At 36.0% G+C, this 16,423-nt stretch overlaps 1 long non-coding RNA gene across 1 annotated transcript in view; it reads right to left on the bottom strand.

Annotated features, from left to right (window-relative positions):
* LOC143240006 (uncharacterized) overlaps window positions 1–16,423 on the bottom strand; it is a 115,956-nt gene that overhangs the window by 80,554 nt on the left and 18,979 nt on the right. The window contains exon 2 of the long non-coding RNA XR_013021501.1: window positions 4,825–5,112. This is a non-coding gene — a long non-coding RNA (uncharacterized LOC143240006). The remainder of the gene's footprint in view (window positions 1–4,824; window positions 5,113–16,423) is intronic.

The raw sequence follows: 16,423 nt of genomic DNA, 5'->3' as shown, positions 1-16,423 counted from the left end.
GAAAAGTGGCATACGTCAAACAAACTACAAAAATTACCTCCTCTGATGCAAAACGCTTTATCAGCTAAATACCCTAACAGCATAATGTCAATCAACAAGATAAAACATGTTCTTCTGTGTAACATGTGTTGTTTAATAACTATGAAACTATGACAGCTACGAGTTAAACAACACATGCTTCACAGTGTGCACACTATTACAGCCACAGTTAAGTAACACATTCTCTACATTGTACGCACTATTCCAGCTACTAGTTAAACATCACATGCTCTACAGTGCACATTGGTATGACTAAATAACGTACAACGTTGTTGTTTAATAATCAAAACGTGGGTAAATTAATTTGTAGAATTATACATGGACTTTCTTCTGTGAAAGTTCACAAATAAAAGTATTCTGACGTAAATAAAAGTCCGTGTATAATTTTACAAATCTATCTACAACTGTTAAATTAAAACTAATTCTTCAATTTAATTGAACAACACAGAAGTATCTTTGTCAAGATTGTCCAATGTACAATGTACAAGTATATTTGTCAAGGTTATCCAGTGTTGCTACTGAACAATGTACAAGTATCTATGTCAAGGTTATCCAGTGTTGCTACTGAAAAATGTACAAGTATGTATGTCATGGTTATCCTGTGTTGCTACTGAACAATGTACAAGTATCTATGTCAAGGTTATCCAGTGTTGCTACTGAAAAATGTACAAGTATGTATGTCATGGTTATCCTGTGTTGCTACTGGACAATGTACAAGTATATTTGTCAAGGTTATCCAGTGTTGCTACTGAACAATGTACAAGTATCTATGTCAAGGTTATCCAGTGTTGCTACTGAACAATGTACAAGTATCTTTGTCAAAATTGTCCAGTACTGTTACTGAAGAATCTACATGTATCTTTGTCAAGGTTGTCCAGTGTACAATATACAATATCTCTGTCAAGGTTGTCCACTGTACAATATACAAGTATCTTCATCAAGGTTGTCCAGTGTACATGTACAAGTATCTTCATCAAAGGTGTCCAATGCACAATATACAAGTATATTCATCATCAAGGTTGTACAATGTACAAGTATCTTTATCAAAGTTGTCTGGTGTACAATGTACAAGTATTTTCATCAAGGTTATCCAGTGTACAGTATACAAGTATCTACATCAAGGTTGTTCAGTGTACAATATACAAGCATCTTCATCTAGGTTGCTCAGTGTACAATGTACAAGTATCTTCATCAAGGTTGTCCAGTGTACAATGTACAAGTATCTTCATCAAGGTTGTCCAATGTACAATATAGAAGTATATTCATCATCAAGGTTGTACAATGTACAAGTATCTTCATCAAGGTTGTTCAGTGTACAATGTACAAGTATCTTCATCAAGGTTGTCCAATGTACAATATAGAAGTATATTCATCATCAAGGTTGTACAATGTACAAGTATCTTCATCAAGGTTGTCCAGTGTACAATATACAAGTATCTTTATTAAAGTTTTTCAGAGTACAATGTACAAGTATTTTCATAAACGTTATTTCTTAACGGTAATTTTTGAGACAAGAGTACGTTCTATCAGAACTGCTGCAGTTTCTTAAGATAATTTGTTTTTCGCGAAGTGGAAGAGTATTTGAAACTGAAGTCCAAAAGTGTTTAATTCCACTAACAATTTAATTTATTGTATTCTTCTGACGTGAAAGGTTCTTTGACATTAACGTCCAGTTAACAACAGACACGGTTGACAACAGTTCAAGAAACACTATATTAAGGAAGACGATTGTGTACACTATGTTACCATAGCAACTACTACTCTGAAGTAGCCAGTGCACGTGGACAGTCGTGCAAATTGATTAATTATAAAAATACACGCTTCATTTGGTCCTAAGTTTAAACGAGGTTGTTGTAACAGCCACAAACACTCTTATAGTGTGACCGTACAAAAACTGGTCAGCATATGTTTAAAATTAACAAGTTGAATTTGAGAACCGTCCAGTACAAGAAATAGCTATTATGTGTGCTAACAGAAAAATATTACATAGATAGATAATAATCTCTGCAATAGGTTTGTATGACAAAGCCACCATTTCACGCTTATTTGAATAAAGCAGTTAATCAAAATTTCACGGGGTGCACATTTTCCGATCTGAATTGATTTCTTTAATCTAAGTTGAAGGATACATCTATTATGAGAAGGTTCCATTTTTGGTAATTAGTATTAAAACTGAAAAACTGTTTATTTACGCTTTGTCCGTTCATTGGATCGGACACCAATTTTAGAATTATAAGCATTCAAGGTGGAATTGGAAAATTATAACGTTCTAAATTATGCATACCTAACAGCATAGTTAAGTTTCTGTCTTTATTTACGAAAAAAAAATATATATATAATGACCATAATTTCTCCGTAAGGGGCCAAAGGCCATCTGTAGAGGTCACCTGTTTTAACCACTTGCACCACTATACAGTAGTACAGTGTATATTTCTGTCAGTCAGATAGTAAACACTAAAATGATGACACATAATGGACGCTTAACGTTAGAATTTATACTGTCGTGGTGTCTGTAAAACGTACTCATGTCATGGATTACGAGAAGAAATATGCAATTTGTAGGCTACAACACAGTATAACACATGAACTTCAAAAACAAGAAATAAAACATTTGTTGCTCCTAATTTTGGTTTTATTTACTCTTGAAACAGAACACGTGCGAAGATCCTGTCTAGTAGTACGTCCCACTTTCTCATCTGTTTAACTTGCTTGTGAGTGCTTGTACTAACAAACACATTTAATTATTATTTGTTACTGTCTTTAAGGTTCTTGCTTCCTACAGTTAATGTGGTGCTGTCTTCATGTTGCCAGTTTCAAAAATGGAAGGATGTAAAGTCTGTAAAACTAAAAAAATGATGGAAGTAGGCTCAAAAATCGCGAAGTCCAACATCCACCTTTTGTGACGTCACTAAGTGTGGAAGTGACGTAATACATAACCAGAATATTTAATACGAATATGATGATTTCAAAGTTTAAATACTATTTCCATTGCTGTTTTTTCTGCGTCACTTTTTGACAGTAATTTATTGCACAGCATAAAATCAAAGGATAAATATGTATACAAAATCGGTAAATACGCCTTTTTTATACCCAAATTAAAACTTTTATTTATTTGATTTTTCAAAAACGAAACGAGAGAAGGAAACGTAATACTATTTGTGAGTGTGTGCTCTAAACTAATTTGTCTGTGTTACTATAGTGGTGATTAAGTGCTCTAAACTAATTTGTCTGTGTTACTGTAGTGGTGATTAAGTGCTCTAAACTAATTCGTCTGTGTTACTGTAGTGATGATTAAGTGCTCTAAACTAATTTATCTGTGTTACTGTAGTGGTGATTAAGTGCTCTAAACTAATTCGTCTGTGTTACTGTAGTGATGATTAAGTGCTCTAAACTAATTTATCTGTGTTACTGTAGTGGTGATTAAGTGCTCTAAACTAATTTGTCTGTGTTACTGTAGTGGTGATTAAGTGCTTTAAACTAATTTGTCTGTGTTACTGTAGTGGTGATTAAGTGCTCTAAACTAATTTGTCTGTGTTACTGTAGTGGTGATTAAGTGCTCTAAACTAATTCGTCTGTGTTACTGTAGTGATGATTAAGTGCTCTAAACTAATTCGTCTGTGTTACTGTAGTGGTGATTAAGTGCTCTAAACTAATTCGTCTGTGTTACTGTAGTGATGATTAAGTGCTCTAAACTAATTCGTCTGTGTTACTGTAGTGGTGATTAAGTGCTCTAAACTAATTCGTCTGTGTTACTGTAGTGATGATTAAGTGCTCTAAACTAATTTATCTGTGTTACTGTAGTGGTGATTAAGTGCTCTAAACTAATTCGTCTGTGTTACTGTAGTGATGATTAAGTGCTCTAAACTAATTTATCTGTGTTACTGTAGTGGTGATTAAGTGCTCTAAACTAATTTGTCTGTGTTACCGTGGTGGTTGGATAATTGCTCTGAACTAATTTGTTAGTATACGGTGATGTTTGTGGGCAGTCGTTCTGAAACAATTTGTTTAAATGTTCAAATTATATTGCTCTCGATAGTATTATTGTTGATGGAAACTCTAAACCAAGTTTTCAGTGTTAATGCCTGTAGTAAGCACAACATAGAAAGCCCATTGTGTAATAACACTTAACCATCGGTCCGTCATAAACAACTTGTCGGTTCGTGGAATTCACACAAACAGATAACAAAAACAGACGGAATATTCAATGTAAATTGCAATAGCTGTTTATTTAAATTGTATTTTAGAGGCCAGAAGCAGTTTAAATAAACAGCGAACCAGTCTCTTGTATAGAAAACATTAAGAACTCATTTCATGACAATCATAAAGGGTAAAACATCCTTTGACCTGTTTCAGAAACACGACTTCAGCCAATATATCATAACCTACCATACTGAAAAATGTAAAGCTAAGCATCAGTATATATACGAATACAAAGATGATTAGAACATTTCATTTTAAGATCAAAATTTTAAAAACATATGATGGAAAGCTTGACTAACATTGTATTAATAACGTGTAACCGTATCTTAAAAACAGTTTATTTAATCAAACATCAAATACGTATATGCAATATTCTGGTGATGACTGGGTGGTGTAAGTTGAGTGTTTGTTGTTGTTTTAATATTGTATGCTTTTATTCAAAACTGCTTAATATTTATTCGTTCATATAATATTTTAAGTACATGGAGTTTCAATAACAATATCGAGTTTGATTCAAACTAACCATCTAACGCTATTAGTTTTAACCTTACAATCTTAACAACAACGATGAAATACGTTTCTTACCGTACATACGTTTCTCCCACTCAGTTACCTGTCCTCCGATACCTGCTGCTTGTATGTTAGAACATAGTTTTTCTCGCTGTGAAACCTTTGTTTACTTCCCACGGGTCACATGACGAACATGGTGACATAGTCACCTGGCAACGATGAATCGATAGCGTTGTTTTACCGTACCGTAACGAAGGCGGATGCGTTGGGGTGACGTAAGTTTCTGATTGGCTATGTGTCTTCGACGGACGCCCGGGAAAATGGGAGTGTTTAATAGACAGTGTATACACAATCTTGCATAATCTGGTTGATAAACAAAACATATATCTCAGCATAATTTACAAAAATACCTTTTATTCCATTATTAAAGCTTCTTTAAAGGGTAGGGAACATACAAAAAACACTACTTAAAATGACACGTAATCAGAACTATATAGAGAGAAGAAAACATTTATTGTTACAATAATTTCTTTGGCCCAATCTATTTTATTCTTAAAACGTAGCGCTGTTCAATCTATAACAAATTATCAAATGTCTAAAACGTAGAAATATAAATACGTCTTAACACAGAAAAATTCATTAGGTGTAATGGTTGCTCCTGAAAAGTTCAGTTAAATGTCTATTAATAAATTTGTTTTAAACCAGTAATAAAACGGCGATGGGTTTGTTGTTGTTTTTTGTTTTGCTTTAATTGTAAATACTACACATTATACTTTATTTTCTAGCTAGATATTTTGAATTAGTGTAAAGGATGAACACGGTGACAGTTAATATTAATTTCCAATGAGAGTAAGGTATCTGGGAAACTAAAACTCAGCTTCTTAACGAGTATAAATAATTAAGTATATTTTCTTAGTTAGAAATATTATAATGCATTGTCTTATCTGTTGGTTACCCTCGCTGTTAACGATACTTTCTGTCCGTAATATCTACACTGCCGTCCCTTTCAAACAATGACTCACGAAGTAGAAGTTTAGTGTTGACAGATCAAACAACCCGCATAAGCTGTTCCTAATTTTGAAGTAATTGAATAGACGAAAGGCAGCTGGTTAGTACACGTTACCAACTGCCAACTCTTGGGCTGCTTTTGTCATATCAAATGATGGGATTTGACCACCACTTGACCCGGCATGGCCAAGCGTGTTAAGGCGTGCGACTCGTAATCTGAGGGACGCGGGTTCGCATCCCGGTCGCGCCAAACATGCTCGCCCTTTCAGCCGTGGCGGCGTTATAAAGTGACGGCCAATCCCACTATTTGTTGGTAAAAGAGTAGCCCAAGAGTTGGCGGTGGGTGGTGATGACTAGCTGCCTTTCTCTAGTCTTACACTGCTAAATTAGGGACGGCTAACACAGATAGCCCTCGAGTAGCTTTGTGCAAAAAAAACAAACAAACAAACCACCACTCCTATAACCCACCTAGGAGTCAAAAAATTGCAGATTAATAACTGTTCCTCCTGGCACAAAAGTTCATATGCTAATGCTTTTAAAATTTCCATATTTTTTGTATGGTCACATTAAACTGTCCAACGGTATAAAAGGGCTATTTAATTTTAAGAAATTTGCCTGAGAAGGAGGGAAAGAAAGTTCCCGAAAGAGGGCTCATTTCTCCTTTTGTACAGATGTTTGACTTCAAATGCACACAAACCTGACATAGTCTGATAATTGGAGCACTCGACTCGCCATATAAGGTTCGAATCCCATCACTAAACATGCACGCCTATTCAGGTGTGGGGGTGTTCTAACATAAGGGTCAATCCCACTATTTGTTGGTAAAAGAGCAGCTCAAAAGGAGGTGGTGGGTGATGTTAACTAGTTGCCTTTCCTCTGGCCCGTCACTTCAAAATTAGGAACGATTAGTACAGATAGCACTCGAAGAGCTTTGTGCAAAGTTCAACAAAACAACCAAATCCTGTTACCCATAGTCGGGCCCCCCCAGCAGCACAGCAGTATGTTTGCAGACTTACATCACTAGAAACTGGGTTTCGATAACAGTGTTAGGCAGAGCACAAATAGCTTTGTGCTTAACTAAAAAGAAACAAACCCACAGCTGGCTGATTTGTGTTCCGTCATTATTTAAACTGTCCGAGGACACACATGGACTATTTTGTTTAATTTTTTATCAGAAATGAGAAATAAAAGTACACCTTGGAATATAATAACTTTTTTATAGGCTTTTACTATTGGATTTAAGGGTACAAGTATTTCATCAGTTAAATGAATCAATTATTACCTTCCACAAATTATTGTATGCAACTAAAATGTAAGGAGGTCAGTAAAGATTTGACAATGAAAAGAATGAAGGGGAATATTTTCTAACACTATCCTGTATACAATTTTTAACTTTCTTAACGTGTTTAATCATTCAGTATGAGACAGGAGGCAGCACTGTCTATGTAGGGATGGATGGCTTGGACTGTTAATCGAAATGTTATTTTAAATATTTTCCTAATAGGTCATCAGAACTTTACAATACAATACTATACAGTGTTTTATTTTATAACAATATCTATATATTGACTAAGTCACAAGTTCTGGTAATGTCTGTAAATATTATAGCAGAATGTTGTCATTTCTAGTTCTTCTTTCCTCTGTTTTTTTCTTATTACGTGTTAACGAAAAGACTTGGCGTCAAACAGTTCCACTGAGGTAACAGTTTTAAACAGAGTATACACTTTTACAAGTGCTACTAACTAGTAGTAATTTTAAAAATCATAATTTCAGTATAAACGATCTTATCACTACCCCTTGAAGGTAACTTTCTTATGGTAAGGTGGTGTTCCTTTAAATAGTTAAAACATAGGGTGAAATTGGAATTACCAGCTAATAATAGACAATGAATATTACAGATGAAACCTCACTGTATTTAGAACTTGTTTAAAAATACAGCCTTCTTAAATCTGTTGAAAAAACTGTATCAAAAAATAAGCAAACAAGCAAAGAAAGACTTATCAAAAAGTAAGTAAACGTAGAGCTGGCTAATATCATTCCTTCAAAAACGATGAAACCGGATAATGTGGATGGCATTGGCATAATGGCACAGATACACAGTGCAGTAGCTTATTAATAGACAATTTAGGGATGATACAGACGCCATTCCTACTATCTTGTTTGTATCGTTTTTGTGTGATTGATATCAGCCACCCCTATATTTACTTACTATTTTTATAGTTTTTCATTGCCTGTATATAACGTAGCTGTACGTAACAGTCCACGAACTTTATAGCAAGATTAGAAATCACATAAACGTAATAACATCCATCCGGTGGACGAGACAATCTTCTTCAGGTAAAAGTATAAGGAATTTCATTTCAGTTTGCTGTGGAATATCAGGCTCGAGCATGGCCAGGTGGTTAAGACACTCGATTCGTAATCTGAGGGTCGCGGGTTCGAATCCCCGTCACACCAAACATGCTCGATCTTTCATCCGGGGGGCGATATAATGTGACGGTCAATCCCACTATTCGTTGGTAAAAGAGTAGTAAAAGAGTTGGCAGTGGGTGGTGATGACTAGCTGCCTTCCCTTTAGTCTTACACTGCAAAATTAGAGACAGATAGCCCTCGTGTAGCTTTGCGCGAAATTCAAAAACTAACTAAAATATCTTAAAGATAGGAGGCGTTTTATTGATAATGATTAACTGAAAAAGATTTTCCAGCAATATATATTTTCAACGAAGTCGTAAATTATACATACGGCATTCTCTAGGCAATTACTTTAGCAACAGGCAGCCAGTATGAGATTGCTGACTATTTATTAGAACTGTGACACACATTACAATTTACACATTTCCGTATATCACAAAGTAAACCCATAAATTCATCTTCTTTTTTAAAAAATAAAATGCTTTCGGTTCTGAAAATATTGAACATTACAGTTTAACTAAACAAAATAAAAGTGTAATACTGTCAAAATCCACTATAAAATGAAAAATGTATTTAAGCAATTAGATCTATTTAACAAGGTTAAATCACTGTAGAAACTAAAGAAAACAAATCAAAGATAAAACGTTTTTTTATTAAAATGCTACAGTTCCAATGAACGTGAGCATGCTGCAGACGACTAGCATGCGAGTCGGTGTGCCATTACTACGTTATACTGCATTTAGGCCTGCTGTGTGCGTTTGCCACTAAGCCTTGTTTCACAGGTAATAACGAAAAATGGAAAACAAGTAATTGTTGAGCAATTGGTTCGTAGTCACAGCCTGTGAAAACAGTCGGTGATTAGAAACCGTTAAGAAGGCAAGAACAATGTGACTTATTGTTTCCATTCTTCCAATAATCCGGCAGAATTATTAGCTTTTAAGCTATTGCTTCTAAAGGACGACGAAACACTTAGATAAAAACATATACTAATAACAGTTCACATAACTTACGTCTTCTTCCTTCTTCATTGATGTTACATAATTAGACTGTAAGTTTAAACAACAGGAAACAAACCTCTTGTCATTCATTTACAAAATGCTAACACTGAAAACGTATATTACCCTATTTAACTTTCCAGCTATCTTACAGTAACACCTTTAAAAGTCTGGAGAGGCTAAGTCAAACTACTTTGCAAACAGTCTTTAGAAGAATATCGTCGGTATTTGGGTAATAAAAGTTCATATCCTGGAGGGTCAGGTTCTCTATGACCTCTTCCTCCTAACAGTCTTTCAGACAACAGATAGTTTGGTTTGAATTTCGCGCAAAGCTACACGAGGGCTATCTTCGCTAGCTGTCCTTAATTTAGCAGTGTAAAACTAGAGGGAAGGTAGCTAGTCATCATCACCCACCGCCAACTCTTGGGCTACTCTTTTACTAACAGATAGTGGGATTTACCGTCACATTATAACGCCCTCACTGCTGAAAGGGCGAGCATACTTGGTGTGACGGGATTCGAACCCACGACCCTCGGATTACTAGTGCAGTACTATAAGCACCTGGCCATGCCAGGCCGACATTAGATAGAATGAGTAACACTGTATCGCTAGTAATTAGCAATAACTCTACGCTAGCTGGATTATTATAATACTGTTACAGATATATATAAACTACTTTTATTTTATGACCTAATGACCAGCAGTAGTTCCTGCTCGCGAAATAGTATTCACTTAATGTATAATAATACTATTACAGATGTAACTAGAATAATTTTATTACGTGGCCTACTGACCAGCACTACATCCTGGTCGTGAACTTGTGTTCACTGAAACCAACTGCGTTGTTGAGACAGCAAGAAAAAAATAAAACATCAAACACTTGATGATTTACTGTGTACGTGTGTGTATATAACATTTTCCATGAGTCGACATTTCTCTTGAGTTTATAAACTCCGAATCTGAAAAGTTTGAGTAAATAAATAAACAAACAACCCTGTCCTTCTAAATGATTTAGATACACGCCGTTTTGAAGCTATCGGTAAAACTGTAATGCATCTATTTCTGTCTTTTAGCTTTTCCTTTTGCTCTATTACTCCCAAAGTACGTTGGTTTATCATAATGTACATCCTTGTAGCGCACAACTATAATACAGTATCAATAACTGATTGGTTTTGCGACAGTAACAATAGATAAATTACTTGAAACAAGTTTTTAGAACAGAAGTCGTAGTTTTTAATTTTAGTTCTTATTTCGTTAAATGAATAATTTAACTGTTCGTTTTGGCTGCTTTCTAGAAATACACATGTATAGGTACATTATCTTAAATTAATTTCAAACTGTTATTGAAATAATTTAGGACGTTCCATCATTTTCTCTTGAAAGGGGTGTCCACTGGCACTTACTGAATACATAATAATACATTTTTTATCTATATCTAAATCTAAAGAGAATATTTAGAGGTTGAAATCTATCACTATGATTGGCAAAAACTTCAAGTGTTCTTTAAATGTCATCTATTTCATCAGTGGATCAAAACACATATTCCCCGTCACTATAATATACCCCTCACCATTACGCTACCTTTACGAACTTGATTGACTGTCGGAAAAATACAAGCATATTAGCGTTCTGTTGTTACAATATAAAAGTGAATAAACGGTGATAAAACCGCATCTTATGTTCGAAGTCGTGTATTGTCCACACTTTGTGTTACTGAAGTCTTCCTCCTTTTATATATATATATATATACACTTGAGACAAATTGAGCTTAGATTAATTGTCGGCTGCCATTTATGTAATGTTTCTTATATAGCACGATTAGAGACAGCCAAATCATGATATGTGTTGAAACGTGTAGTCAATCGGGACACATCCTGACGTCTGTTGCATTTCACGAACCCGCACAGTCGTGATTTCCTCTGGTCAGCGAGCAGTTGTTGTTGACCACATTTTCTAGTGGATTCCAACTCTTATTCGAGTTGAATTAGTACTTTTGATAAACTGTGGCGAAAGATGTCTTTGAACAGACGATTAAACAAATAGCATTGATGAGAACACTACAATAATATTCATTTGAAAATCCTAGTCTTTCTTTCTCTTATTAATAATTACGTTACACAGCGCATGATCATTTTATTGTCCACATGAATAACAGTGTTATATAAAAGTGTATATGGGAAAAAATAGTAACAATGAGCCATAACTGTATTCTTTGTATCCAACTTTATTTTGAAACATGGTTGTAACATTTATATTCTGCGTTATACTGAGACATCATTGCGTCCAACATTATTTTGGGACTCGGTCGTATCCAAAGTTATGTTGGGGCATAGTTACATCATTTATATCCCACGTAACACTGAGACATCGTCGTATCCATCGTTATAATGAGACATGTTCGTATCCAAAGTTACATTGAGGCTTAATCGTGTCCAACGTTATATTAATACATGGTTGTATCCAAAGTTACATTGGGACTTAGTAGTGTTCAACGTTATATTAAAATATGGTTATATCCAAAGTCACACTGGGACTTGGTCGTGTCCAACCTAACATTGGGAACTGGTTATGTCCAACGTTATATACAGATAAGCAGATTTTCATATGATAACCTTGGTTTTATCCATTACTTGTAATAAACACGAGTCGACTCGTATTGTGTGGTAATTAACGTGTTTCTAGTGATAGCAAGGAGTGTGCCAGGCGATTGTCTAGATTCACTCGAATTTCTTGTTATGTGGTAGTCATTCCAATAAAATAAAACTTACACTCATTGCAAATAACAACAGATCTTTAAAAAACAAAATTACCCGGAGACGTCGCTTGAATGTTAGGTGCTAAATATATATATAGAATTTTCATCATTTCCTATGTGTTCTAAAAAAAAAAAAAAAACGTTTTCCACTATTATATGTAGTAATTTTCTTTGTGTCAGGATTTTGTGTACGGGCTATCTTCGTTTCTTCTTTATGGGTATTAGGGTATGTTGGCAATTATATACCCAGGAGGGTCAGGTGCAAAACGATCTCTTCCTCCATCCCTAACTTCAATTCCCAGCCATATGTGCGTAGTTGTCCCTTATTTTAAGCTGATGAACTATAGAGGTGGCAGCGCCCCCTGCCACAAAAGAGCTATTCTTATGTTACCGACTAGTGAGCTTTGGCTATTACTATTATAATGCACCCACGGCCCCATAAAGCGAAGTGCGTTCTAGTGGAACGCATTGCAAAACCTAATTCTTCGGATCCATAGTTGTATGGACACGATAACCAGCAGGACATGCCCCCCAACATGCTACCAACGCTTTTCTTGCTACGGATATCGAAACTTGGTATTTAGTGTTATAAGCCACTGGGGACGCCCAGCTTTTTATGGTAAAAAAATTAAAATTTATTGTACAAAAACAAATTATTATTATTAATTTTTAAGTTATAGACTTTAAGAGTAAGCTTTGTTTGTTTGTCTTAGAATTTCACGCAAAGCTACACGAAGGATATCTGCGCTAGCCGTCCCTACTTTTGCAGTGTGACACTAGAAGGAAGGCAGTTAGTTATCATCACCCACAGTCAACTCTTAAGCTACTCTTTTACCAACGGAGAGTGGGATTGACCGTCACTGTTGTTACGCTCCCATGACTGAAAGGGCGAGCACATATGGTGCGACGGGAATTAGTGCCCGCGACCCTCAGATTACGAGACAAGCGCCCTAACCCCCTATCCCTGCCGAGTCTAGAATACGCTACGCAATTAACAGAAAACTAGCAATACTTTATTAATTATCAGGTAAGTGCTATTTTATGTTTTATACGGTCGAAGAGATACTTGTGTATATTGTGGTTTTCGGTACAAATGATGATTTCAATACACCTTAGTCTTTTTTCCAATTCATTCTACTCATACTATCTCGGCATTTTGAATTTCGCGCAAAGTTGAACGAGGGCTATCTGCGCTAGCGTCCCTAAGTTAGCAGTGTAAGACTAGAGGGAAAGCAGCTACTCATCACCATCTACCGCCAACTCTTGGACTATTCTTTTACCAACTAATAGTGGGATTCACAGTCACATTATAACACCCCCATGGCTGAAAGGGCGAGCATGTTTGGTGTACTGGAATTCGAACTCGCGACCCTCAGATTACGAGTCGAATGCCTTGACCACCTGGCCATGCCGGGCCTACTTAATGCATTGCTAGTGCAATAGTTAACCTTGCAAACACACAGCGCTCCCTCTCTAATGGCTTGACGATATTTGAGGAACTATACAGTAAAGATTAGGGTCCGATACACGTGGAGGAATAGCTCACATAGCCACTTGTGTAGCTTTGTGCCTAAACACAATCAGTAACCTTACTGAAAACTTTGTTATTTCTAGCTTTTCAGTTGTGTGATGAATCAGCTGCTCTACAGTAGAAATAAAAGATTGAACGTCGAGGTTTTGTTATTTTCGCTGCAACCAAAACGACATAGTGCGCATAAATTTAATATTATCATAACCCTATCACGTTTAGGAAGGTTCTTCAGAGAAAGCATGAAAAATCAGCAAAGACCATCTTGCGGCGTATAATTGCTAAAGGAAAAGAAACAACAAATACATGTTTACCATTCTTCAAAACACTAAACCATAGTTTTCCTAAATCATACAAAATATATTGACTTATCACATGATTAGAATTATTGCTTTATATATAGAGTTGGACGACATTCCCACCTCTGACTAACTCATCACCCACAATGTGCCAGAAGGTAACCCGTCGGCGATGTCGTCCTGCAAACGATTTACGGGCATATATAGAGGATTAGATTCGCAAATGTGATCTAAAGATCTTTAATCTAATTGAGTTTCGGTAACTGTGGTAACCAAAAAAGATGGCCAAAGTTTTCGTCATGCTATTAGCAACAATATGGAACAATAAGTATGGTGTATTATCTTAAGAGATGGAAATGTATCACTGTTGCTGTTACAAATAATATCGAACAATAAGTATGATGTATCGTTTTAGAAGGTGGAAATAACAGGCAACAACGTTCAGGCCTACTCTGGAGTGACTGTTGGTTGCCAAAAGACAGTTCTATGTCTCAGGTGATTGAGGAGAATTTCGAGCTATATCAGTTCCCATTAATCGTCCAACGTTGGTGATAAATAATTTTATCCCAAAAGCCATATGATGTTTGGCAGTGCAGTTTCCAGCTGGTTCTAGTATGATATTCGTTATGAAAAAAATATCTTTTATGCTATTCACTACATTATCACAGAGATAAGAGGCAGGTCATTTTCATGTATCCCGGTCTGTGGTGTAAAGGTTGTGGACAAGCTACTGTAATTGTTCTGTCCGTCAGGGTATTAAGAGATGTAATGATCACTATATAAAAAAACATTACTGTTAGGATCTTAGTACAAAATCTTGACTAATTATAACATTGACTAAAAGATGAGAAAGAAAATTCATAAGTTCTGATTATGGTCTGATCCATCCCTTGGTGGTGGCTGACCACAAACTCGCATCTAGTTTAGAATTTCTTAAAAGATCTGAGCTGGCAACGTATACAACCATGTCAACTCCTAGTGTATACAAACATGTAACAAACTAATATATATTGTAGGCAAAGATGCTTTTGATTAATGCTACACGATTTATCTGAAATTAAAATATGGTCATTGGAATCCTTGAAGGACTCTCGTTGACAAGAAACACATTCCTCATCATTACTGAACTATCAGTGTAGAGGGGAGAACTTCACTAGAGATAATAAGTGTGAATTTACTCTACTTTTTATTTTTACTATAAGGTATACTTAGATGTACGAAGTGCAGGTCAAAATAGCACAAAAACACTTTTATCAAAGGGGAAACCACAAGCGAGCCATTAACAGAACTGATTGTACCTTTAAATATACCGAGTGTCATAACAAAAGATCCATATTAGCTTGAGAAGGATCAGTTCCTGTTACACTGGACAATAGTGTCGTCAAATTGTCTACTGTCCTCTTTTCACCCAGAACGACATGACGCGCCAGAAAGCTTGTAATTTGCACGAACAAGCAAATAGCTTTACGAGTGTGGCTCTTAAGGAAACTTTGCTGGGATTAACTTAGGACTTACTTCTGCAGATCGCCTCGTTGCTTTGCGCCATAAAATGCCAAACCAACCAATCAACATACTTGTGTATTTTGTCACACCAGTTCATCAGGACTGTGTGGTTAGAACTACTGTTTCTGGGGGTTGATATACTTTATTAAGGTAAGACCAATAACAGTTCTCACCACTAAATTATTAAGAGTGGTAACAGAAGTAACTGTCCTTGTATTGCAACGATGATCGAATTCACAATGAACAATTTAAAGGTTGGAAAGTATAAATTTTCTCATCAATTTAAAGAAATGCTTTTCATATTTAAAAAGGTATTCGTTCTTTTGTTTCACGGCCTTCACGTTCATGCAAATCTGCACTAAGATCAGCCGCTATCTAACAACTGATAGCATAGAGAGGGGCCCGGCATGGCCAGGTGGGTTAAGGCGTTCGACTCGTAATCTGAAGGTCGCGGGTTCGAATCTCGGTCGCACCAAACATGCTCGCCCTTTCAGCCGTGGGGGCGTTATAAGATGACGGTAAATTCCACTATTCGTTGGTAAAAGAGTAGCTCAAGAGTTTGTGGTGGGTGGTGATGACTAGCTGCCTTCCCTCTAATCTTACACTGCTAAATTAGGGACGACTAGCGCAGATAGCTCTCGAGTAGCTTTGCGCGAAATGCAAAAAAACAAACAAGCAAAGAGAGAAAGCAGCTAATCAAATAACAGGAGTTTAGCTGTTTAATTTAATAGTGAGAGTTCACTGTCGTTCTTATTGTTTCTCCAGTGTCTCAAAATGCAAAGCGCATTTTTATAACAAAGGACTGCGAACTGTCAGTCATTGGATATAAAGTTCGAGCATACTAACTACTGAGTAACGCCCGACCCAGCTAAAGCTGTGTTAGTAATGTTATACGTGCGTTGTTAGCACATAGCATGAATTGTTTTAAAACAACTACAGATGTGAAACGTTTGGAAGACGATATCGTTGTCAATGGAAACTATAAGTATTATCGATTATAATAATATTCTTCCTCATAAGGTTTCGATAAAAATTACATATATATATATATAGTAGATGAACCTGTCTCAGGTACCCAGTTCGCTTCTAACACTACCCTCAGTTTTAGTAAGCTGTTTCATGACCCTTCCTTATGTGTTATAAGTTATTACCAAACGTTAAACATGTTTCACCA

This window comes from Tachypleus tridentatus, chromosome 13 (assembly GCF_004210375.1).
Source record: "Tachypleus tridentatus isolate NWPU-2018 chromosome 13, ASM421037v1, whole genome shotgun sequence".
In the NCBI taxonomy this organism is placed as follows: Eukaryota; Metazoa; Arthropoda; class Merostomata; order Xiphosura; family Limulidae; genus Tachypleus; species Tachypleus tridentatus.
The sequence above is the reverse complement of the archived record's forward strand: the minus strand, read 5'-3'. Positions and strand labels throughout refer to the sequence as shown.